The 26,162-nt window shown below is 35.0% G+C and overlaps 14 non-coding genes across 14 annotated transcripts; all 14 read right to left on the minus strand.

Moving 5' to 3' along the window:
- Positions 1-730: 730 nt before the first annotated feature.
- On the minus strand, positions 731-803 carry TRNAT-UGU (transfer RNA threonine (anticodon UGU)). The gene has a single exon. It is a non-coding gene; the product is annotated as a tRNA-Thr (tRNA).
- Positions 804-2,334: 1,531 nt separating this feature from the next.
- On the minus strand, positions 2,335-2,407 carry TRNAT-UGU (transfer RNA threonine (anticodon UGU)). The gene has a single exon. It is a non-coding gene; the product is annotated as a tRNA-Thr (tRNA).
- A 1,532-nt stretch (positions 2,408-3,939) lies between these two features.
- TRNAT-UGU (transfer RNA threonine (anticodon UGU)) lies at positions 3,940-4,012 on the minus strand. Its single transcript has one exon. It is a non-coding gene; the product is annotated as a tRNA-Thr (tRNA).
- A 2,391-nt stretch (positions 4,013-6,403) lies between these two features.
- Positions 6,404-6,476, minus strand: TRNAT-UGU (transfer RNA threonine (anticodon UGU)). Its single transcript has one exon. It is a non-coding gene; the product is annotated as a tRNA-Thr (tRNA).
- Positions 6,477-8,867: 2,391 nt separating this feature from the next.
- TRNAT-UGU (transfer RNA threonine (anticodon UGU)) lies at positions 8,868-8,940 on the minus strand. Its single transcript has one exon. It is a non-coding gene; the product is annotated as a tRNA-Thr (tRNA).
- Positions 8,941-10,473: 1,533 nt separating this feature from the next.
- Positions 10,474-10,546, minus strand: TRNAT-UGU (transfer RNA threonine (anticodon UGU)). Its single transcript has one exon. It is a non-coding gene; the product is annotated as a tRNA-Thr (tRNA).
- A 1,531-nt stretch (positions 10,547-12,077) lies between these two features.
- TRNAT-UGU (transfer RNA threonine (anticodon UGU)) lies at positions 12,078-12,150 on the minus strand. The gene has a single exon. It is a non-coding gene; the product is annotated as a tRNA-Thr (tRNA).
- Positions 12,151-14,541: 2,391 nt separating this feature from the next.
- Positions 14,542-14,614, minus strand: TRNAT-UGU (transfer RNA threonine (anticodon UGU)). Its single transcript has one exon. It is a non-coding gene; the product is annotated as a tRNA-Thr (tRNA).
- A 1,533-nt stretch (positions 14,615-16,147) lies between these two features.
- TRNAT-UGU (transfer RNA threonine (anticodon UGU)) lies at positions 16,148-16,220 on the minus strand. The gene has a single exon. It is a non-coding gene; the product is annotated as a tRNA-Thr (tRNA).
- Positions 16,221-18,609: 2,389 nt separating this feature from the next.
- On the minus strand, positions 18,610-18,682 carry TRNAT-UGU (transfer RNA threonine (anticodon UGU)). Its single transcript has one exon. It is a non-coding gene; the product is annotated as a tRNA-Thr (tRNA).
- A 1,533-nt stretch (positions 18,683-20,215) lies between these two features.
- On the minus strand, positions 20,216-20,288 carry TRNAT-UGU (transfer RNA threonine (anticodon UGU)). The gene has a single exon. It is a non-coding gene; the product is annotated as a tRNA-Thr (tRNA).
- A 1,541-nt stretch (positions 20,289-21,829) lies between these two features.
- Positions 21,830-21,902, minus strand: TRNAT-UGU (transfer RNA threonine (anticodon UGU)). Its single transcript has one exon. It is a non-coding gene; the product is annotated as a tRNA-Thr (tRNA).
- A 1,533-nt stretch (positions 21,903-23,435) lies between these two features.
- TRNAT-UGU (transfer RNA threonine (anticodon UGU)) lies at positions 23,436-23,508 on the minus strand. Its single transcript has one exon. It is a non-coding gene; the product is annotated as a tRNA-Thr (tRNA).
- A 1,541-nt stretch (positions 23,509-25,049) lies between these two features.
- On the minus strand, positions 25,050-25,122 carry TRNAT-UGU (transfer RNA threonine (anticodon UGU)). Its single transcript has one exon. It is a non-coding gene; the product is annotated as a tRNA-Thr (tRNA).
- Between the last annotated feature and the right edge of the window lie 1,040 nt (positions 25,123-26,162).

Genomic DNA, 26,162 nt, shown 5'->3' on the forward strand with positions numbered 1-26,162 from the left:
TAATCTTATTGGATATTATTAGTTGTAGCTCATTCTCCAAATATACACTTTTAACAAATGACCACTGCTGAAATGCCTGCTTGGGACATGCAGTTAATAACCTATTAAACAATTTAAAGAAACTTTCAGTTTGCTGCTGTATGTTGAATAGGTGTATATATAAAATTGAGGAAATGTTGGTCATGTTTTCCATGCCTCACAAACCTTGTGCTCCTTAGTCTGGAATGCCTTCAAAATGATATGACAGAATGTCTTTATATTGAGATATTTGTGACCAATAGTGGTCATTACCTTGAGTATGCTTGCATTTGTTCTTTATATATGCTTACATGACCAAAAAAGCCTTCTGGCAGCTACAGTTGTCAATTCAAAACTCTTCTGGATCAACTGATGAAGTTGATTCCTGCACGGTTCAATACAATGTATATACCATTGTTGCTATCTTTAAAGTTTAATTATGGAAAAGCTCTTTCTACAGTTTGTAATGATACTGAAAAATTATGATGGGATTATCAGCATGAACAGAGTCAATACAATAAAATAATTTTAAGACATGCTCTTGGAACCAATTTGCAGATTAGACTGAACATCATAACTCTGTGTACAAATTGAATATCCAAATGTGTGACCAAATTGAAATGGTTCTCCTCACTTAAAGCTCTTGAGCAGACTATTTCAACATTGGGAGCTGCAATTTATATTTTAGCAGCAGTAACAAGAAAGTAGCACTAGGCCCCAGTGAGATTTGAACTCACGACCCCTGGTTTACAAGACCAGTGCTCTAACCCCTGAGCTATGGAGCCTTGCCTTCAGCACTATGTATGTTCATTCTGCTTAGTGATGGAAAAAAATCTTCTGCAAATTTCAAATCTCTGTTATCATTTTATTGTCGCTTTTTGTCCCAATGTAGGCTTTTCACAAAAAAATTCTACAAATTTGCAATATCCTTGATTGAGGCATGTAGTATATCACTTTTTCAGAAAATCAAATAAATGCAAAAATTAGCTGTCTTTGCTTGAATTGAATTATATAGAAAATATTGAAAAAGTTGGACATATTTTTAATGGCTCTCCAACTTTGTGTTAGAGTGTCCTGTAGTGAGCTGAAATGATAATACCATGCCTGTCAGCAGAAACAGAACAGGTGTACAACAGGGTGAGAAGTATTAAAAACCTCCTAATGTGTGTGTTTTTTTGCTATCATTAAAGTAAAATTATTGGAAAGCTCTTACCATAGTTTCATAATAATAGTGAAAAACTTGTTGGAACTATCAGCATGAACAGAATCGGCCCAATAAAATGCAACAAATATGTTTTAGACATGCTCTTGTAACCAATCAGCAGATTAGACTGAACATCATATGTCTTTGTCCAAATTAACCATCCAAATATGTGACCAAATTGAAATGGTTCTCCTCACTTAAAGATATTGCATAGACTATTTTAACATTGGGAAAAACCAGGTCCCAGTGAGATTGGACCTCATGACCCCTGGTTTACGAGACCAGTGCTCTAACCCCTGAGCTATGGAGCCACATAAGTAGCCAGAACTGTGACCAATACGGGGTCTGAATTATGGTGGAAAAGAGTTTTCTTCAAATTTCAGTAATCTTATTGGATATTATTAGTTGTAGCTCATTCTCCAAATATACACTTTTAACAAATGACCACTGCTGAAATGCCTGCTTGGGACATGCAGTTAATAACCTATTAAACAATTTAAAGAAACTTTCAGTTGCTGCTGTATGTTGAATAGGTGTATATATAAAATTGAGGAAATGTTGGTCATGTTTTCCATGCCTCACAAACCTTGTGCTCCTTAGTCTGGAATGCCTTCAAAATGATATGACAGAATGTCTTTATATTGAGATATTTGTGACCAATAGTGGTCATTACCTTGAGTATGCTTGCATTTGTACTTTATATATGCTTACATGACCAAAAAAGCCTTCTGGCAGCTACAGTTGTCAATTCAAAACTCTTCTGGATCAACTGATGAAGTTGATTCATGCACGGTACAATACAATGTATATACCATTGTTGCTATCTTTAAAGTTTAATTATGGAAAAGCTCTTTCTACAGTTTGTAATGATACTGAAAAATGATGATGGGATTATCAGCATGAACAGAGTCAATACAATAAAATAATTTTAAGACATGCTCTTGGAACCAATTAGCAGATTAGACTGAACATCATAACTCTGTGTACAAATTGAATATCCAAATGTGTGACCAAATTGAAATGGTTCTCCTCACTTAAAGCTCTTGAGCAGACTATTTCAACATTGGGAGCTGCAATTTATATTTTAGCAGCAGTAACAAGAAAATAGCACTAGGCCCCAGTGAGATTTGAACTCACGACCCCTGGTTTACAAGACCAGTGCTCTAACCCCTGAGCTATGGAGCCTTGCCTTCAGCACTATATATGTTCATTCTGCTTAGTGATGGAAAAAAATCTTCTGCAAATTTCAAATCTCTGTTATCATGTTATTGTCGCTTTTTGTCCCAATGTAGACTTTTCACAAAAAAATTCTACAAATTTGCAATATCCTTGATTGAGGCATGTAGTATATAACTTTTTCAGAAAATCAAATAAATGCAAAAATTAGCTGTCTTTGCTTGAATTGAATTATATAGAAAATATTGAAAAAGTTGGACATATTTTTAATGGCTCTCCAACTTTGTGTTAGAGTGTCCTGTAGTGAGCTGAAATGATAATACCATGCCTGTCAGCAGAAATAGAACAGGTGTACAACAGGGTGAGAAGTATTAAAAACCTCCTAATGTGTGTGTTTTTGTGCTATCATTAAAGTTAAATTATTGGAAAGCTCTTACCATAGTTTCATAATAATAGTGAAAAACTTGTTGGAACTATCAGCATGAACAGAATCGGCCCAATAAAATGCAACAAATATGTTTTAGACATGCTCTTGTAACCAATCAGCAGATTAGACTGAACATCATAACTCTGTGTACAAATTGAATATCCAAATGTGTGACCAAATTGAAATGGTTCTCCTCACTTAAAGATATTGCATAGACTATTTTAACATTGGGAAACACTAGGTCCCAGTGCGATTGGACCTCATGACCCCTGGTTTACGAGACCAGTGCTCTAACCCCTGAGCTATGGAGCCACATAAGTAGCCAGAACTGTGACCAATACGGGGTCTGAATTATGGTGGAAAAGAGTTTTCTTCAAATTTCAGTAATCTTATTGGATATTATTAGTTGTAGCTCATTCTCCAAATATACACTTTTAACAAATGACCACTGCTGAAATGCCTGCTTGGGACATGCAGTTAATAACCTATTAAACAATTTAAAGAAACTTTCAGTTTGCCGCTGTATGTTGAATAGGTGTATATATAAAATTGAGGAAATGTTGGTCATGTTTTCCATGCCTCACAAACCTTGTGCTCCTTAGTCTGGAATGCCTTCAAAATGATATGACAGAATGTCTTTATATTGAGATATTTGTGACCAATAGTGGTCATTACCTTGAGTATGCTTGCATTTGTACTTTATATATGCTTACATGACCAAAAAAGCCTTCTGGCAGCTACAGTTGTCAATTCAAAACTCTTCTGGATCAACTGATGAAGTTGATTCCTGCACGGTACAATACAATGTATATACCATTGTTGCTATCTTTAAAGTTTAATTATGGAAAAGCTCTTTCTACAGTTTGTAATGATACTGAAAAATTATGATGGGATTATCAGCATGAACAGAGTCAATACAATAAAATAATTTTAAGACATGCTCTTGGAACCAATTTGCAGATTAGACTGAACATCATAACTCTGTGTACAAATTGAATATCCAAATGTGTGACCAAATTGAAATGGTTCTCCTCACTTAAAGCTCTTGAGCAGACTATTTCAACATTGGGAGCTGCAATTTATATTTTAGCAGCAGTAACAAGAAAGTAGTACTAGGCCCCAGTGAGATTTGAACTCACGACCCCTGGTTTACAAGACCAGTGCTCTAACCCCTGAGATATGGAGCCTTGCCTTCAGCACTATGTATGCTCATTCTGCTTAGTGATGGAAAAAAATCTTTTGCAAATTTCAAATCTCTGTTATCATTTTATTGTCGCTTTTTGTCCCAATGTAGACTTTTCACAAAAAAATTCTACAAATTTGGCAATATCCTTGATTGAGGCATGTAGTATATAACTTTTTCAGAAAATCAAATAAATGCAAAAATTAGCTGTCTTTGCTTGAATTGAATTATATAGAAAATATTGAAAAAGTTGGACATATTTTTAATGGCTCTCCAACTTTGTGTTAGAGTGTCCTGTAGTGAGCTGAAATGATAATACCATGCCTGTCAGCAGAAACAGAACAGGTGTACAACAGGGTGAGAAGTATTAAAAACCTCCTAATGTGTGTGTTTTTGTGCTATCATTAAAGTTAAATTATTGGAAAGCTCTTACCATAGTTTCATAATAATAGTGAAAAACTTGTTGGAACTATCAGCATGAACAGAATCGGCCCAATAAAATGCAACAAATATGTTTTAGACATGCTCTTGTAACCAATCAGCAGATTAGACTGAACATCATATGTCTTTGTCCAAATTAACCATCCAAATATGTGACCAAATTGAAATGGTTCTCCTCACTTAAAGATATTGCATAGACTATTTTAACATTGGGAAACACTAGGTCCCAGTGCGATTGGACCTCATGACCCCTGGTTTACGAGACCAGTGCTATAACCCCTGAGAGATGGAGCCACATAAGTAGCCAGAACTGTGACCAATACGGGGTCTGAATTATGGTGGAAAAGAGTTTTCTTCAAATTTCTGTAATCTTATTGGATATTATTAGTTGTAGCTCATTCTCCAAATATACACTTTTAACAAATGACCACTGCTGAAATGCCTGCTTGGGACATGCAGTTAATAACCTAGTAAACAGTTTAAAGAAACTTTCAGTTTGCTGTTGTATGTTGAATAGGTGTATATATAAAATTGAGGAAATGTTGGTCATGTTTTCCATGCCTCACAAACCTTGTGCTCCTTAGTCTGGAATGCCTTCAAAATGATATGACAGAATGTCTTTATATTGAGATATTTGTGACCAATAGTGGTCATTACCTTGAGTATGCTTGCATTTGTACTTCATATATACTTACATGACCAAAAAAGCCTTCTGGCAGCTACAGTTGTCAATTCAAAACTCTTCTGGATCAACTGATGAAGTTGATTCCTGCACGGTACAATACAGATTAATACAATGTATATACCATTGTTGCTATCTTTAAAGTTTAATTATGGAAAAGCTCTTTCTACAGTTTGTAATGATACTGAAAAATTATGATGGGATTATCAGCATGAACAGAATCAGTACAATAAAATAATTTTAAGACATGCTCTTGGAACCAATTTGCAGATTAGACTGAACATCATAACTCTGTGTACAAATTGAATATCCAAATGTGTGACCAAATTGAAATGGTTCTCCTCACTTAAAGATATTGCATAGACTATTTTAACATTGGGAAACACTAGGTCCCAGTGAGATTGGACCTCATGACCCCTGGTTTACGAGACCAGTGCTCTAACCCCTGAGCTATGGAGCCACATAAGTAGCCAGAACTGTGACCAATACGGGGTCTGAATTATGGTGGAGAAGAATTTTCTTCAAATTTCAGTAATCTTATTGGATATTATTAGTTGTAGCTCATTCTCCAAATATACACTTTTAACAAATGACCACTGCTGAAATGCCTGCTTGGGACATGCAGTTAATAACCTATTAAACAATGTAAAGAAACTTTCAGTTTGCTGCTGTATGTTGAATAGGTGTATATATAAAATTGAGGAAATGTTGGTCATGTTTTCCATGCCTCACAAACCTTGTGCTCCTTAGTCTGGAATGCCTTCAAAATGATATGACAGAATGTCTTTATATTGAGATATTTGTGACCAATAGTGGTCATTACCTTGAGTATGCTTGCATTTGTACTTTATATATGCTTACATGACCAAAAAAGCCTTCTGGCAGCTACAGTTGTCAATTCAAAACTCTTCTGGATCAACTGATGAAGTTGATTCCTGCACGGTACAATACAGATTAATACAATGTATATACCATTGTTGCTATCTTTAAAGTTTAATTATGGAAAAGCTCTTTCTACAGTTTGTAATGATACTGAAAAATTATGATGGGATTATCAGCATGAACAGAATCAGTACAATAAAATAATTTTAAGACATGCTCTTGGAACCAGTTTGCAGATTAGACTGAACATCATAACTCTGTGTACAAATTGAATATCCAAATGTGTGACCAAATTGAAATGGTTCTCCTCACTTAAAGCTCTTGAGCAGACTATTTCAACATTGGGAGTTGCAATTTATATTTTAGCAGCAGTAACAAGAAAGTAGCACTAGGCCCCAGTGAGATTTAAACTCACAACCCCTGGTTTACAAGACCAGTGCTCTAACCCCTGAGCTATGGAGCCTTGCCTTCAGCACTATGTATGCTCATTCTGCTTAGTGATGGAAAAAAATCTTTTGCAAATTTCAAATCTCTGTTATCATTTTATTGTCGCTTTTTGTCCCAATGTAGACTTTTCACAAAAAAATTCTACAAATTTGACAATATCCTTGATTGAGGCATGTAGTATATAACTTTTTCAGAAAATCAAATAAATGCAAAAATTAGCTGTCTTTGCTTGAATTGAATTATATAGAAAATATTGAAAAAGTTGGACATATTTTTAATGGCTCTCCAACTTTGTGTTAGAGTGTCCTGTAGTGAGCTGAAATGATAATACCATGCCTGTCAGCAGAAACAGAACAGGTGTACAACAGGGTGAGAAGTATTAAAAACCTCCTAATGTGTGTGTTTTTGTGCTATCATTAAAGTTAAATTATTGGAAAGCTCTTACCATAGTTTCATAATAATAGTGAAAAACTTGTTGGAACTATCAGCATGAACAGAATCGGCCCAATAAAATGCAACAAATATGTTTTAGACATGCTCTTGTAACCAATCAGCAGATTAGACTGAACATCATATGTCTTTGTCCAAATTAACCATCCAAATATGTGACCAAATTGAAATGGTTCTCCTCACTTAAAGATATTGCATAGACTATTTTAACATTGGGAAACACTAGGTCCCAGTGAGATTGGACCTCATGACCCCTGGTTTACGAGACCAGTGCTATAACCCCTGAGAGATGGAGCCACATAAGTAGCCAGAACTGTGACCAATACGGGGTCTGAATTATGGTGGAAAAGAGTTTTCTTCAAATTTCAGTAATCTTATTGGATATTATTAGTTGTAGCTCATTCTCCAAATATACACTTTTAACAAATGACCACTGCTGAAATGCCTGCTTGGGACACGCAGTTAATAACCTAGTAAACAATTTAAAGAAACTTTCAGTTTGCTGTTGTATGTTGAATAGGTGTATATATAAAATTGAGGAAATGTTGGTCATGTTTTCCATGCCTCACAAACCTTGTGCTCCTTAGTCTGGAATGCCTTCAAAATGATATGACAGAATGTCTTTATATTGAGATATTTGTGACCAATAGTGGTCATTACCTTGAGTATGCTTGCATTTGTACTTTATATATACTTACATGACCAAAAAAGCCTTCTGGCAGCTACAGTTGTCAATTCAAAACTCTTCTGGATCAACTGATGAAGTTGATTCCTGCACGGTACAATACAGATTAATACAATGTATATACCATTGTTGCTATCTTTAAAGTTTAATTATGGAAAAGCTCTTTCTACAGTTTGTAATGATACTGAAAAATTATGATGGGATTATCAGCATGAACAGAATCAGTACAATAAAATAATTTTAAGACATGCTCTTGGAACCAATTTGCAGATTAGACTGAACATCATAACTCTGTGTACAAATTGAATATCCAAATGTGTGACCAAATTGAAATGGTTCTCCTCACTTAAAGATATTGCATAGACTATTTTAACATTGGGAAACACTAGGTCCCAGTGAGATTGGACCTCATGACCCCTGGTTTACGAGACCAGTGCTCTAACCCCTGAGAGATGGAGCCACATAAGTAGCCAGAACTGTGACCAATACGGGGTCTGAATTATGGTGGAAAAGAGTTTTCTTCAAATTTCAGTAATCTTATTGGATATTATTAGTTGTAGCTCATTCTCCAAATATACACTTTTAACAAATGACCACTGCTGAAATGCCTGCTTGGGACATGCAGTTAATAACCTATTAAACAATTTAAAGAAACTTTCAGTTTGCTGCTGTATGTTGAATAGGTGTATATATAAAATTGAGGAAATGTTGGTCATGTTTTCCATGCCTCACAAACCTTGTGCTCCTTAGTCTGGAATGCCTTCAAAATGATATGACAGAATGTCTTTATATTGAGATATTTGTGACCAATAGTGGTCATTACCTTGAGTATGCTTGCATTTGTACTTTATATATGCTTACATGACCAAAAAAGCCTTCTGGCAGCTACAGTTGTCAATTCAAAACTCTTCTGGATCAACTGATGAAGTTGATTCCTGCACGGTACAATACAGATTAATACAATGTATATACCATTGTTGCTATCTTTAAAGTTTAATTATGGAAAAGCTCTTTCTACAGTTTGTAATGATACTGAAAAATTATGATGGGATTATCAGCATGAACAGAATCAGTACAATAAAATAATTTTAAGACATGCTCTTGGAACCAGTTTGCAGATTAGACTGAACATCATAACTCTGTGTACAAATTGAATATCCAAATGTGTGACCAAATTGAAATGGTTCTCCTCACTTAAAGCTCTTGAGCAGACTATTTCAACATTGGGAGTTGCAATTTATATTTTAGCAGCAGTAACAAGAAAGTAGCACTAGGCCCCAGTGAGATTTAAACTCACGACCCCTAGTTTACAAGACCAGTGCTCTAACCCCTGAGATATGGAGCCTTACCTTCAGCACTATGTATGCTCATTCTGCTTAGTGATGGGAAAAAATCTTTTGCAAATTTCAAATCTCTGTTATCATTTTATTGTCGCTTTTTGTCAGAATGTAGACTTTTCACAAAAAAATTCTACAAATTTGACAATATCCTTGATTGAGGCATGTAGTATATAACTTTTTCAGAAAATCAAATAAATGCAAAAATTAGCTGTCTTTGCTTGAATTGAATTATATAGAAAATATTGAAAAAGTTGGACATATTTTTAATGGCTCTCCAACTTTGTGTTAGAGTGTCCTGTAGTGAGCTGAAATGATAATACCATGCCTGTCAGCAGAAACAGAACAGGTGTACAACAGGGTGAGAAGTATTAAAAACCTCCTAATGTGTGTGTTTTTGTGCTATCATTAAAGTTAAATTATTGGAAAGCTCTTACCATAGTTTCATAATAATAGTGAAAAACTTGTTGGAACTACCAGCATGAATAGAATCGGCCCAATAAAATGCAACAAATATGTTTTAGACATGCTCTTGTAACCAATCAGCAGATTAGACTGAACATCATAACTCTGTGTACAAATTGAATATCCAAATATGTGACCAAATTGAAATGGTTCTCCTCACTTAAAGATATTGCATAGACTATTTTAACATTGGGAAACACTAGGTCCCAGTGAGATTGGACCTCATGACCCCTGGTTTACGAGACCAGTGCTCTAACCCCTGAGCTATGGAGCCACATAAGTAGCCAGAACTGTGACCAATACGGGGTCTGAATTATGGTGGAAAAGAGTTTTCTTCAAATTTCAGTAATCTTATTGGATATTATTAGTTGTAGCTCATTCTCCAAATATACACTTTTAACAAATGACCACTGCTGAAATGCCTGCTTGGGACATGCAGTTAATAACCTATTAAACAATTTAAAGAAACTTTCAGTTTGCCGCTGTATGTTGAATAGGTGTATATATAAAATTGAGGAAATGTTGGTCATGTTTTCCATGCCTCACAAACCTTGTGCTCCTTAGTCTGGAATGCCTTCAAAATGATATGACAGAATGTCTTTATATTGAGATATTTGTGACCAATAGTGGTCATTACCTTGAGTATGCTTGCATTTGTACTTTATATATGCTTACATGACCAAAAAAGCCTTCTGGCAGCTACAGTTGTCAATTCAAAACTCTTCTGGATCAACTGATGAAGTTGATTCCTGCACGGTACAATACAATGTATATACCATTGTTGCTATCTTTAAAGTTTAATTATGGAAAAGCTCTTTCTACAGTTTGTAATGATACTGAAAAATTATGATGGGATTATCAGCATGAACAGAATCAGTACAATAAAATAATTTTAAGACATGCTCTTGGAACCAATTTGCAGATTAGACTGAACATCATAACTCTGTGTACAAATTGAATATCCAAATGTGTGACCAAATTGAAATGGTTCTCCTCACTTAAAGCTCTTGAGCAGACTATTTCAACATTGGGAGCTGCAATTTATATTTTAGCAGCACTAACAAGAAAGTAGCACTAGGCCTCAGTGAGATTTGAACTCACAACCCCTGGTTTACAAGACCAGTGCTCTAACCCCTGAGATATGGAGCCTTGCCATCAGCACTATGTATGATCATTCTGTTTAGTGATGGAAAAAAATCTTCTGCAAATTTCAAATCTCTGTTATCATTTTATTGTTGCTTTTGTCCCAATGTAGACTTTTCACAAAAAAATTCTATAAATTTGCAATATCCTTGATTGAGGCATGTAGTATATAACTTTTTCAGAAAATCAAATAAATGCAAAAATTAGCTGTCTTTGCTTGAATTGAATTATATAGAAAATATTGAAAAAGTTGGACATATTTTTAATGGCTCTCCAACTTTGTGTTAGAGTGTCCTGTAGTGAGCTGAAATGATAATACCATGCTTGTCAGCAGAAACAGAACAGGTGTACAACAGGGTGAGAAGTATTAAAAACCTCCTAATGTGTGTGTTTTTTTGCTATCATTAAAGTAAAATTATTGGAAAGCTCTTACCATAGTTTCATAATAATAGTGAAAAACTTGTTGGAACTATCAGCATGAACAGAATCGGCCCAATAAAATGCAACAAATATGTTTTAGACATGCTCTTGTAACCAATCAGCAGATTAGACCGAACATCATATGTCTTTGTCCAAATTAACCATCCAAATATGTGACCAAATTGAAATGGTTCTCCTCACTTAAAGATATTGCATAGACTATTTTAACATTGGGAAACACTAGGTCCCAGTGAGATTGGACCTCATGACCCCTGGTTTACGAGACCAGTGCTCTAACCCCTGAGAGATGGAGCCACATAAGTAGCCAGAACTGTGACCAATACGGGGTCTGAATTATGGTGGAAAAGAGTTTTCTTCAAATTTCAGTAATCTTATTGGATATTATTAGTTGTAGCTCATTCTCCAAATATACACTTTTAACAAATGACCACTGCTGAAATGCCTGCTTGGGACATGCAGTTAATAACCTAGTAAACAATTTAAAGAAACTTTCAGTTTGCTGTTGTATGTTGAATAGGTGTATATATAAAATTGAGGAAATGTTGGTCATGTTTTCCATGCCTCACAAACCTTGTGCTCCTTAGTCTGGAATGCCTTCAAAATGATATGACAGAATGTCTTTATATTGAGATATTTGTGACCAATAGTGGTCATTACCTTGAGTATGCTTGCATTTGTACTTTATATATGCTTACATGACCAAAAAAGCCTTCTGGCAGCTACAGTTGTCAATTCAAAACTCTTCTGGATCAACTGATGAAGTTGATTCCTGCACGGTACAATACAATGTATATACCATTGTTGCTATCTTTAAAGTTTAATTATGGAAAAGCTCTTTCTACAGTTTGTAATGATACTGAAAAATTATGATGGGATTATCAGCATGAACAGAATCAGTACAATAAAATAATTTTGAGACATGCTCTTGGAACCAATTTGCAGATTAGACTGAACATCATAACTCTGTGTACAAATTGAATATCCAAATGTGTGACCAAATTGAAATGGTTCTCCTCACTTAAAGCTCTTGAGCAGACTATTTCAACATTGGGAGCTGCAATTTATATTTTAGCAGCAGTAACAAGAAAGTAGTACTAGGCCCCAGTGAGATTTGAACTCACGACCCCTGGTTTACAAGACCAGTGCTCTAACCCCTGAGATATGGAGCCTTGCCTTCAGCACTATGTATGCTCATTCTGCTTAGTGATGGAAAAAAATCTTTTGCAAATTTCAAATCTCTGTTATCATTTTATTGTCGCTTTTTGTCCCAATGTAGACTTTTCACAAAAAAATTCTACAAATTTGGCAATATCCTTGATTGAGGCATGTAGTATATAACTTTTTCAGAAAATCAAATAAATGCAAAAATTAGCTGTCTTTGCTTGAATTGAATTATATAGAAAATATTGAAAAAGTTGGACATATTTTTAATGGCTCTCCAACTTTGTGTTAGAGTGTCCTGTAGTGAGCTGAAATGATAATACCATGCCTGTCAGCAGAAACAGAACAGGTGTACAACAGGGTGAGAAGTATTAAAAACCTCCTAATGTGTGTGTTTTTGTGCTATCATTAAAGTTAAATTATTGGAAAGCTCTTACCATAGTTTCATAATAATAGTGAAAAACTTGTTGGAACTATCAGCATGAACAGAATCGGCCCAATAAAATGCAACAAATATGTTTTAGACATGCTCTTGTAACCAATCAGCAGATTAGACTGAACATCATATGTCTTTGTCCAAATTAACCATCCAAATATGTGACCAAATTGAAATGGTTCTCCTCACTTAAAGATATTGCATAGACTATTTTAACATTGGGAAACACTAGGTCCCAGTGAGATTGGACCTCATGACCCCTGGTTTACGAGACCAGTGCTATAACCCCTGAGAGATGGAGCCACATAAGTAGCCAGAACTGTGACCAATACGGGGTCTGAATTATGGTGGAAAAGAGTTTTCTTCAAATTTCAGTAATCTTATTGGATATTATTAGTTGTAGCTCATTCTCCAAATATACACTTTTAACAAATGACCACTGCTGAAATGCCTGCTTGGGACACGCAGTTAATAACCTAGTAAACAATTTAAAGAAACTTTCAGTTTGCTGTTGTATGTTGAATAGGTGTATATATAAAATTGAGGAAATGTTGGTCATGTTTTCCATGCCTCACAAACCTTGTGCTCCTTAGTCTGGAATGCCTTCAAAATGATATGACAGAATGTCTTTATATTGAGATATTTGTGACCAATAGTGGTCATTACCTTGAGTATGCTTGCATTTGTACTTTATATATACTTACATGACCAAAAAAGCCTTCTGGCAGCTACAGTTGTCAATTCAAAACTCTTCTGGATCAACTGATGAAGTTGATTCCTGCACGGTACAATACAGATTAATACAATGTATATACCATTGTTGCTATCTTTAAAGTTTAATTATGGAAAAGCTCTTTCTACAGTTTGTAATGATACTGAAAAATTATGATGGGATTATCAGCATGAACAGAATCAGTACAATAAAATAATTTTAAGACATGCTCTTGGAACCAATTTGCAGATTAGACTGAACATCATAACTCTGTGTACAAATTGAATATCCAAATGTGTGACCAAATTGAAATGGTTCTCCTCACTTAAAGATATTGCATAGACTATTTTAACATTGGGAAACACTAGGTCCCAGTGAGATTGGACCTCATGACCCCTGGTTTACGAGACCAGTGCTCTAACCCCTGAGAGATGGAGCCACATAAGTAGCCAGAACTGTGACCAATACGGGGTCTGAATTATGGTGGAAAAGAGTTTTCTTCAAATTTCAGTAATCTTATTGGATATTATTAGTTGTAGCTCATTCTCCAAATATACACTTTTAACAAATGACCACTGCTGAAATGCCTGCTTGGGACATGCAGTTAATAACCTATTAAACAATTTAAAGAAACTTTCAGTTTGCTGCTGTATGTTGAATAGGTGTATATATAAAATTGAGGAAATGTTGGTCATGTTTTCCATGCCTCACAAACCTTGTGCTCCTTAGTCTGGAATGCCTTCAAAATGATATGACAGAATGTCTTTATATTGAGATATTTGTGACCAATAGTGGTCATTACCTTGAGTATGCTTGCATTTGTACTTTATATATGCTTACATGACCAAAAAAGCCTTCTGGCAGCTACAGTTGTCAATTCAAAACTCTTCTGGATCAACTGATGAAGTTGATTCCTGCACGGTACAATACAGATTAATACAATGTATATACCATTGTTGCTATCTTTAAAGTTTAATTATGGAAAAGCTCTTTCTACAGTTTGTAATGATACTGAAAAATTATGATGGGATTATCAGCATGAACAGAATCAGTACAATAAAATAATTTTAAGACATGCTCTTGGAACCAGTTTGCAGATTAGACTGAACATCATAACTCTGTGTACAAATTGAATATCCAAATGTGTGACCAAATTGAAATGGTTCTCCTCACTTAAAGCTCTTGAGCAGACTATTTCAACATTGGGAGTTGCAATTTATATTTTAGCAGCAGTAACAAGAAAGTAGCACTAGGCCCCAGTGAGATTTAAACTCACGACCCCTAGTTTACAAGACCAGTGCTCTAACCCCTGAGATATGGAGCCTTACCTTCAGCACTATGTATGCTCATTCTGCTTAGTGATGGAAAAAAATCTTTTGCAAATTTCAAATCTCTGTTATCATTTTATTGTCGCTTTTTGTCAGAATGTAGACTTTTCACAAAAAAATTCTACAAATTTGACAATATCCTTGATTGAGGCATGTAGTATATAACTTTTTCAGAAAATCAAATAAATGCAAAAATTAGCTGTCTTTGCTTGAATTGAATTATATAGAAAATATTGAAAAAGTTGGACATATTTTTAATGGCTCTCCAACTTTGTGTTAGAGTGTCCTGTAGTGAGCTGAAATGATAATACCATGCCTGTCAGCAGAAACAGAACAGGTGTACAACAGGGTGAGAAGTATTAAAAACCTCCTAATGTGTGTGTTTTTGTGCTATCATTAAAGTTAAATTATTGGAAAGCTCTTACCATAGTTTCATAATAATAGTGAAAAACTTGTTGGAACTACCAGCATGAATAGAATCGGCCCAATAAAATGCAACAAATATGTTTTAGACATGCTCTTGTAACCAATCAGCAGATTAGACTGAACATCATAACTCTGTGTACAAATTGAATATCCAAATATGTGACCAAATTGAAATGGTTCTCCTCACTTAAAGATATTGCATAGACTATTTTAACATTGGGAAACACTAGGTCCCAGTGAGATTGGACCTCATGACCCCTGGTTTACGAGACCAGTGCTCTAACCCCTGAGCTATGGAGCCACATAAGTAGCCAGAACTGTGACCAATACGGGGTCTGAATTATGGTGGAAAAGAGTTTTCTTCAAATTTCAGTAATCTTATTGGATATTATTAGTTGTAGCTCATTCTCCAAATATACACTTTTAACAAATGACCACTGCTGAAATGCCTGCTTGGGACATGCAGTTAATAACCTATTAAACAATTTAAAGAAACTTTCAGTTTGCCGCTGTATGTTGAATAGGTGTATATATAAAATTGAGGAAATGTTGGTCATGTTTTCCATGCCTCACAAACCTTGTGCTCCTTAGTCTGGAATGCCTTCAAAATGATATGACAGAATGTCTTTATATTGAGATATTTGTGACCAATAGTGGTCATTACCTTGAGTATGCTTGCATTTGTACTTTATATATGCTTACATGACCAAAAAAGCCTTCTGGCAGCTACAGTTGTCAATTCAAAACTCTTCTGGATCAACTGATGAAGTTGATTCCTGCACGGTACAATACAATGTATATACCATTGTTGCTATCTTTAAAGTTTAATTATGGAAAAGCTCTTTCTACAGTTTGTAATGATACTGAAAAATTATGATGGGATTATCAGCATGAACAGAATCAGTACAATAAAATAATTTTAAGACATGCTCTTGGAACCAATTTGCAGATTAGACTGAACATCATAACTCTGTGTACAAATTGAATATCCAAATGTGTGACCAAATTGAAATGGTTCTCCTCACTTAAAGCTCTTGAGCAGACTATTTCAACATTGGGAGCTGCAATTTATATTTTAGCAGCACTAACAAGAAAGTAGCACTAGGCCTCAGTGAGATTTGAACTCACAACCCCTGGTTTACAAGACCAGTGCTCTAACCCCTGAGATATGGAGCCTTGCCATCAGCACTATGTATGATCATTCTGCTTAGTGATGGAAAAAAATCTTCTGCAAATTTCAAATCTCTGTTATCATTTTATTGTTGCTTTTGTCCCAATGTAGACTTTTCACAAAAAAATTCTATAAATTTGCAATATCCTTGATTGAGGCATGTAGTATATAACTTTTTCAGAAAATCAAATAAATGCAAAAATTAGCTGTCTTTGCTTGAATTGAATTATATAGAAAATATTGAAAAAGTTGGACATATTTTTAATGGCTCTCCAACTTTGTGTTAGAGTGTCCTGTAGTGAGCTGAAATGATAATACCATGCTTGTCAGCAGAAACAGAACAGGTGTACAACAGGGTGAGAAGTATTAAAAACCTCCTAATGTGTGTGTTTTTTTGCTATCATTAAAGTAAAATTATTGGAAAGCTCTTACCATAGTTTCATAATAATAGTGAAAAACTTGTTGGAACTATCAGCATGAACAGAATCGGCCCAATAAAATGCAACAAATATGTTTTAGACATGCTCTTGTAACCAATCAGCAGATTAGACCGAACATCATATGTCTTTGTCCAAATTAACCATCCAAATATGTGACCAAATTGAAATGGTTCTCCTCACTTAAAGATATTGCATAGACTATTTTAACATTGGGAAACACTAGGTCCCAGTGAGATTGGACCTCATGACCCCTGGTTTACGAGACCAGTGCTCTAACCCCTGAGAGATGGAGCCACATAAGTAGCCAGAACTGTGACCAATACGGGGTCTGAATTATGGTGGAAAAGAGTTTTCTTCAAATTTCAGTAATCTTATTGGATATTATTAGTTGTAGCTCATTCTCCAAATATACACTTTTAACAAATGACCACTGCTGAAATGCCTGCTTGGGACATGCAGTTAATAACCTAGTAAACAATTTAAAGAAACTTTCAGTTTGCTGTTGTATGTTGAATAGGTGTATATATAAAATTGAGGAAATGTTGGTCATGTTTTCCATGCCTCACAAACCTTGTGCTCCTTAGTCTGGAATGCCTTCAAAATGATATGACAGAATGTCTTTATATTGAGATATTTGTGACCAATAGTGGTCATTACCTTGAGTATGCTTGCATTTGTACTTTATATATACTTACATGACCAAAAAAGCCTTCTGGCAGCTACAGTTGTCAATTCAAAACTCTTCTGGATCAACTGATGAAGTTGATTCCTGCACGGTACAATACAGATTAATACAATGTATATACCATTGTTGCTATCTTTAAAGTTTAATTATGGAAAAGCTCTTTCTACAGTTTGTAATGATACTGAAAAATTATGATGGGATTATCAGCATGAACAGAATCAGTACAATAAAATAATTTTAAGACATGCTCTTGGAACCAATTTGCAGATTAGACTGAACATCATAACTCTGTGTACAAATTGAATATCCAAATGTGTGACCAAATTGAAATGGTTCTCCTCACTTAAAGATATTGCATAGACTATTTTAACATTGGGAAACACTAGGTCCCAGTGAGATTGGACCTCATGACCCCTGGTTTACGAGACCAGTGCTCTAACCCCTGAGCTATGGAGCCACATAAGTAGCCAGAACTGTGACCAATACGGGGTCTGAATTATGGTGGAAAAGAGTTTTCTTCAAATTTCAGTAATCTTATTGGATATTATTAGTTGTAGCTCATTCTCCAAATATACACTTTTAACAAATGACCACTGCTGAAATGCCTGCTTGGGACATGCAGTTAATAACCTATTAAACAATGTAAAGAAACTTTCAGTTTGCTGCTGTATGTTGAATAGGTGTATATATAAAATTGAGGAAATGTTGGTCATGTTTTCCATGCCTCACAAACCTTGTGCTCCTTAGTCTGGAATGCCTTCAAAATGATATGACAGAATGTCTTTATATTGAGATATTTGTGACCAATAGTGGTCATTACCTTGAGTATGCTTGCATTTGTACTTTATATATGCTTACATGACCAAAAAAGCCTTCTGGCAGCTACAGTTGTCAATTCAAAACTCTTCTGGATCAACTGATGAAGTTGATTCCTGCACGGTACAATACAGATTAATACAATGTATATACCATTGTTGCTATCTTTAAAGTTTAATTATGGAAAAGCTCTTTCTACAGTTTGTAATGATACTGAAAAATTATGATGGGATTATCAGCATGAACAGAATCAGTACAATAAAATAATTTTAAGACATGCTCTTGGAACCAGTTTGCAGATTAGACTGAACATCATAACTCTGTGTACAAATTGAATATCCAAATGTGTGACCAAATTGAAATGGTTCTCCTCACTTAAAGCTCTTGAGCAGACTATTTCAACATTGGGAGTTGCAATTTATATTTTAGCAGCAGTAACAAGAAAGTAGCACTAGGCCCCAGTGAGATTTAAACTCACGACCCCTGGTTTACAAGACCAGTGCTCTAACCCCTGAGCTATGGAGCCTTGCCTTCAGCACTATGTATGCTCATTCTGCTTAGTGATGGAAAAAAATCTTTTGCAAATTTCAAATCTCTGTTATCATTTTATTGTCGCTTTTTGTCCCAATGTAGACTTTTCACAAAAAAATTCTACAAATTTGACAATATCCTTGATTGAGGCATGTAGTATATAACTTTTTCAGAAAATCAAATAAATGCAAAAATTAGCTGTCTTTGCTTGAATTGAATTATATAGAAAATATTGAAAAAGTTGGACATATTTTTAATGGCTCTCCAACTTTGTGTTAGAGTGTCCTGTAGTGAGCTGAAATGATAATACCATGCCTGTCAGCAGAAACAGAACAGGTGTACAACAGGGTGAGAAGTATTAAAAACCTCCTAATGTGTGTGTTTTTGTGCTATCATTAAAGTTAAATTATTGGAAAGCTCTTACCATAGTTTCATAATAATAGTGAAAAACTTGTTGGAACTACCAGCATGAATAGAATCGGCCCAATAAAATGCAACAAATATGTTTTAGACATGCTCTTGTAACCAATCAGCAGATTAGACTGAACATCATAACTCTGTGTACAAATTGAATATCCAAATATGTGACCAAATTGAAATGGTTCTCCTCACTTAAAGATATTGCATAGACTATTTTAACATTGGGAAACACTAGGTCCCAGTGAGATTGGACCTCATGACCCCTGGTTTACGAGACCAGTGCTCTAACCCCTGAGCTATGGAGCCACATAAGTAGCCAGAACTGTGACCAATACGGGGTCTGAATTATGGTGGAAAAGAGTTTTCTTCAAATTTCAGTAATCTTATTGGATATTATTAGTTGTAGCTCATTCTCCAAATATACACTTTTAACAAATGACCACTGCTGAAATGCCTGCTTGGGACATGCAGTTAATAACCTATTAAACAATTTAAAGAAACTTTCAGTTTGCCGCTGTATGTTGAATAGGTGTATATATAAAATTGAGGAAATGTTGGTCATGTTTTCCATGCCTCACAAACCTTGTGCTCCTTAGTCTGGAATGCCTTCAAAATGATATGACAGAATGTCTTTATATTGAGATATTTGTGACCAATAGTGGTCATTACCTTGAGTATGCTTGCATTTGTACTTTATATATGCTTACATGACCAAAAAAGCCTTCTGGCAGCTACAGTTGTCAATTCAAAACTCTTCTGGATCAACTGATGAAGTTGATTCCTGCACGGTACAATACAATGTATATACCATTGTTGCTATCTTTAAAGTTTAATTATGGAAAAGCTCTTTCTACAGTTTGTAATGATACTGAAAAATTATGATGGGATTATCAGCATGAACAGAATCAGTACAATAAAATAATTTTAAGACATGCTCTTGGAACCAATTTGCAGATTAGACTGAACATCATAACTCTGTGTACAAATTGAATATCCAAATGTGTGACCAAATTGAAATGGTTCTCCTCACTTAAAGCTCTTGAGCAGACTATTTCAACATTGGGAGCTGCAATTTATATTTTAGCAGCAGTAACAAGAAAGTAGCACTAGGCCTCAGTGAGATTTGAACTCACAACCCCTGGTTTACAAGACCAGTGCTCTAACCCCTGAGCTATGGAGCCTTGCCTTCAGCACTATGTATGTTCATTCTGCTTAGTGATGGAAAAAAATCTTCTGCAAATTTCAAATCTCTGTTATCATTTTATTGTTGCTTTTGTCCCAATGTAGACTTTTCACAAAAAAATTCTATAAATTTGCAATATCCTTGATTGATGCATGTAGTATATAACTTTTTCAGAAAATCAAATAAATGCAAAAATTAGCTGTCTTTGCTTGAATTGAATTATATAGAAAATATTGAAAAAGTTGGACATATTTTTAATGGCTCTCCAACTTTGTGTTAGAGTGTCCTGTAGTGAGCTGAAATGATAATACCATGCCTGTCAGCAGAAACAGAACAGGTGTACAACAGGGTGAGAAGTATTAAAAACCTCCTAATGTGTGTGTTTTTTTGCTATCATTAAAGTAAAATTATTGGAAAGCTCTTACCATAGTTTCATAATAATAGTGAAAAACTTGTTGGAACTATCAGCATGAACAGAATCGGCCCAATAAAATGCAACAAATATGTTTTAGACATGCTCTTGTAACCAATCAGCAGATTAGACTGAACATCATATGTCTTTGTCCAAATTAACCATCCAAATATGTGACCAAATTGAAATGGTTCTCCTCACTTAAAGATATTGCATAGACTATTTTAACATTGGGAAACACTAGGTCCCAGTGAGATTGGACCTCATGACCCCTGGTTTACGAGACCAGTGCTCTAACCCCTGAGAGATGGAGCCACATAAGTAGCCAGAACTGTGACCAATACGGGGTCTGAATTATGGTGGAAAAGAGTTTTCTTCAAATTTCAGTAATCTTATTGGATATTATTAGTTGTAGCTCATTCTCCAAATATACACTTTTAACAAATGACCACTGCTGAAATGCCTGCTTGGGACATGCAGTTAATAACCTATTAAACAATTTAAAGAAACTTTCAGTTTGCTGCTGTATGTTGAATAGGTGTATATATAAAATTGAGGAAATGTTGGTCATGTTTTCCATGCCTCACAAACCTTGTGCTCCTTAGTCTGGAATGCCTTCAAAATGATATGACAGAATGTCTTTATATTGAGATATTTGTGACCAATAGTGGTCATTACCTTGAGTATGCTTGCATTTGTACTTTATATATGCTTACATGACCAAAAAAGCCTTCTGGCAGCTACAGTTGTCAATTCAAAACTCTTCTGGATCAACTGATGAAGTTGATTCCTGCACGGTACAATACAGATTAATACAATGTATATACCATTGTTGCTATCTTTAAAGTTTAATTATGGAAAAGCTCTTTCTACAGTTTGTAATGATACTGAAAAATTATGATGGGATTATCAGCATGAACAGAATCAGTACAATAAAATAATTTTAAGACATGCTCTTGAAACCAGTTTGCAGATTAGACTGAACATCATAACTCTGTGTACAAATTGAATATCCAAATGTGTGACCAAATTGAAATGGTTCTCCTCACTTAAAGCTCTTGAGCAGACTATTTCAACATTGGGAGTTGCAATTTATATTTTAGCAGCAGTAACAAGAAAGTAGCACTAGGCCCCAGTGAGATTTAAACTCACGACCCCTGGTTTACAAGACCAGTGCTCTAACCCCTGAGCTATGGAGCCTTGCCTTCAGCACTATGTATGCTCATTCTGCTTAGTGATGGAAAAAAATCTTTTGCAAATTTCAAATCTCTGTTATCATTTTATTGTCGCTTTTTGTCCCAATGTAGACTTTTCACAAAAAAATTCTACAAATTTGACAATATCCTTGATTGAGGCATGTAGTATATAACTTTTTCAGAAAATCAAATAAATGCAAAAATTAGCTGTCTTTGCTTGAATTGAATTATATAGAAAATATTGAAAAAGTTGGACATATTTTTAATGGCTCTCCAACTTTGTGTTAGAGTGTCCTGTAGTGAGCTGAAATGATAATACCATGCCTGTCAGCAGAAACAGAACAGGTGTACAACAGGGTGAGAAGTATTAAAAACCTCCTAATGTGTGTGTTTTTGTGCTATCATTAAAGTTAAATTATTGGAAAGCTCTTACCATAGTTTCATAATAATAGTGAAAAACTTGTTGGAACTACCAGCATGAATAGAATCGGCCCAATAAAATGCAACAAATATGTTTTAGACATGCTCTTGTAACCAATCAGCAGATTAGACTGAACATCATAACTCTGTGTACAAATTGAATATCCAAATATGTGACCAAATTGAAATGGTTCTCCTCACTTAAAGATATTGCATAGACTATTTTAACATTGGGAAACACTAGGTCCCAGTGAGATTGGACCTCATGACCCCTGGTTTACGAGACCAGTGCTCTAACCCCTGAGCTATGGAGCCACATAAGTAGCCAGACCTGTGACCAATACGGGGTCTGAATTATGGTGGAAAAGAGTTTTCTTCAAATTTCAGTAATCTTATTGGATATTATTAGTTGTAGCTCATTCTCCAAATATACACTTTTAACAAATGACCACTGCTGAAATGCCTGCTTGGGACATGCAGTTAATAACCTATTAAACAATTTAAAGAAACTTTCAGTTTGCCGCTGTATGTTGAATAGGTGTATATATAAAATTGAGGAAATGTTGGTCATGTTTTCCATGCCTCACAAACCTTGTGCTCCTTAGTCTGGAATGCCTTCAAAATGATATGACAGAATGTCTTTATATTGAGATATTTGTGACCAATAGTGGTCATTACCTTGAGTATGCTTGCATTTGTACTTTATATATGCTTACATGACCAAAAAAGCCTTCTGGCAGCTACAGTTGTCAATTCAAAACTCTTCTGGATCAACTGATGAAGTTGATTCCTGCACGGTACAATACAATGTATATACCATTGTTGCTATCTTTAAAGTTTAATTATGGAAAAGCTCTTTCTACAGTTTGTAATGATACTGAAAAATTATGATGGGATTATCAGCATGAACAGAATCAGTACAATAAAATAATTTTAAGACATGCTCTTGGAACCAATTTGCAGATTAGACTGAACATCATAACTCTGTGTACAAATTGAATATCCAAATGTGTGACCAAATTGAAATGGTTCTCCTCACTTAAAGCTCTTGAGCAGACTATTTCAACATTGGGAGCTGCAATTTATATTTTAGCAGCAGTAACAAGAAAGTAGCACTAGGCCTCAGTGAGATTTGAACTCACAACCCCTGGTTTACAAGACCAGTGCTCTAACCCCTGAGATATGGAGCCTTGCCTTCAGCACTATGTATGTTCATTCTGCTTAGTGATGGAAAAAAATCTTCTGCAAATTTCAAATCTCTGTTATCATTTTATTGTTGCTTTTGTCCCAATGTAGACTTTTCACAAAAAAATTCTATAAATTTGCAATATCCTTGATTGAGGCATGTAGTATATAACTTTTTCAGAAAATCAAATAAATGCAAAAATTAGCTGTCTTTGCTTGAATTGAATTATATAGAAAATATTGAAAAAGTTGGACATATTTTTAATGGCTCTCCAACTTTGTGTTAGAGTGTCCTGTAGTGAGCTGAAATGATAATACCATGCCTGTCAGCAGAAACAGAACAGGTGTACAACAGGGTGAGAAGTATTAAAAACCTCCTAATGTGTGTGTTTTTTTGCTATCATTAAAGTAAAATTATTGGAAAGCTCTTACCATAGTTTCATAATAATAGTGAAAAACTTGTTGGAACTATCAGCATGAACAGAATCGGCCCAATAAAATGCAACAAATATGTTTTAGACATGCTCTTGTAACCAATCAGCAGATTAGACCGAACATCATATGTCTTTGTCCAAATTAACCATCCAAATATGTGACCAAATTGAAATGGTTCTCCTCACTTAAAGATATTGCATAGACTATTTTAACATTGGGAAACACTAGGTCCCAGTGAGATTGGACCTCATGACCCCTGGTTTACGAGACCAGTGCTCTAACCCCTGAGAGATGGAGCCACATAAGTAGCCAGAACTGTGACCAATACGGGGTCTGAATTATGGTGGAAAAGAGTTTTCTTCAAATTTCAGTAATCTTATTGGATATTATTAGTTGTAGCTCATTCTCCAAATATACACTTTTAACAAATGACCACTGCTGAAATGCCTGCTTGGGACATGCAGTTAATAACCTATTAAACAATTTAAAGAAACTTTCAGTTTGCTGCTGTATGTTGAATAGGTGTATATATAAAATTGAGGAAATGTTGGTCATGTTTTCCATGCCTCACAAACCTTGTGCTCCTTAGTCTGGAATGCCTTCAAAATGATATGACAGAATGTCTTTATATTGAGATATTTGTGACCAATAGTGGTCATTACCTTGAGTATGCTTGCATTTGTACTTTATATATGCTTACATGACCAAAAAAGCCTTCTGGCAGCTACAGTTGTCAATTCAAAACTCTTCTGGATCAACTGATGAAGTTGATTCCTGCACGGTACAATACAGATTAATACAATGTATATACCATTGTTGCTATCTTTAAAGTTTAACTATGGAAAAGCTCTTTCTACAGTTTGTAATGATACTGAAAAATTATGATGGGATTATCAGCATGAACAGAATCAGTACAATAAAATAATTTTAAGACATGCTCTTGGAACCAGTTTGCAGATTAGACTGAACATCATAACTCTGTGTACAAATTGAATATCCAAATGTGTGACCAAATTGAAATGGTTCTCCTCACTTAAAGCTCTTGAGCAGACTATTTCAACATTGAGAGCTGCAATTTATATTTTGGCAGCACTAACAAGAAAGTAGCACTAGGCCTCAGTGAGATTTGAACTCACAACCCCTGGTTTACAAGACCAGTGCTCTAACACCTGAGCTATGGAGCCTTGCCTTCAGCACTATGTATGTTCATTCTGCTTAGTGATGGAAAAAAATCTTCTGCAAATTTCAAATCTCTGTTATCATTTTATTGTTGCTTTTGTCCCAATGTAGACTTTTCACAAAAAAATTCTATAAATTTGCAATATCCTTGATTGAGGCATGTAGTATATAACTTTTTCAGAAAATCAAATAAATGCAAAAATTAGCTGTCTTTGCTTGAATTGAATTATATAGAAAATATTGAAAAAGTTGGACATATTTTTAATGGCTCTCCAACTTTGTGTTAGAGTGTCCTGTAGTGAGCTGAAATGATAATACCATGCCTGTCAGCAGAAACAGAACAGGTGTACAACAGGGTGAGAAGTATTAAAAACCTCCTAATGTGTGTGTTTTTTTGCTATCATTAAAGTAAAATTATTGGAAAGCTCTTACCATAGTTTCATAATAATAGTGAAAAACTTGTTGGAACTATCAGCATGAACAGAATCGGCCCAATAAAATGCAACAAATATGTTTTAGACATGCTCTTGTAACCAATCAGCAGATTAGACCGAACATCATATGTCTTTGTCCAAATTAACCATCCAAATATGTGACCAAATTGAAATGGTTCTCCTCACTTAAAGATATTGCATAGACTATTTTAACATTGGGAAACACTAGGTCCCAGTGAGATTGGACCTCATGACCCCTGGTTTACGAGACCAGTGCTCTAACCCCTGAGAGATGGAGCCACATAAGTAGCCAGAACTGTGACCAATACGGGGTCTGAATTATGGTGGAAAAGAGTTTTCTTCAAATTTCAGTAATCTTATTGGATATTATTAGTTGTAGCTCATTCTCCAAATATACACTTTTAACAAATGACCACTGCTGAAATGCCTGCTTGGGACATGCAGTTAATAACCTATTAAACAATTTAAAGAAACTTTCAGTTTGCTGCTGTATGTTGAATAGGTGTATATATAAAATTGAGGAAATGTTGGTCATGTTTTCCATGCCTCACAAACCTTGTGCTCCTTAGTCTGGAATGCCTTCAAAATGA

Source organism: Pseudophryne corroboree, chromosome 11 (assembly GCF_028390025.1).
Source record: "Pseudophryne corroboree isolate aPseCor3 chromosome 11, aPseCor3.hap2, whole genome shotgun sequence".
Taxonomy (NCBI): domain Eukaryota; kingdom Metazoa; phylum Chordata; class Amphibia; order Anura; family Myobatrachidae; genus Pseudophryne; species Pseudophryne corroboree.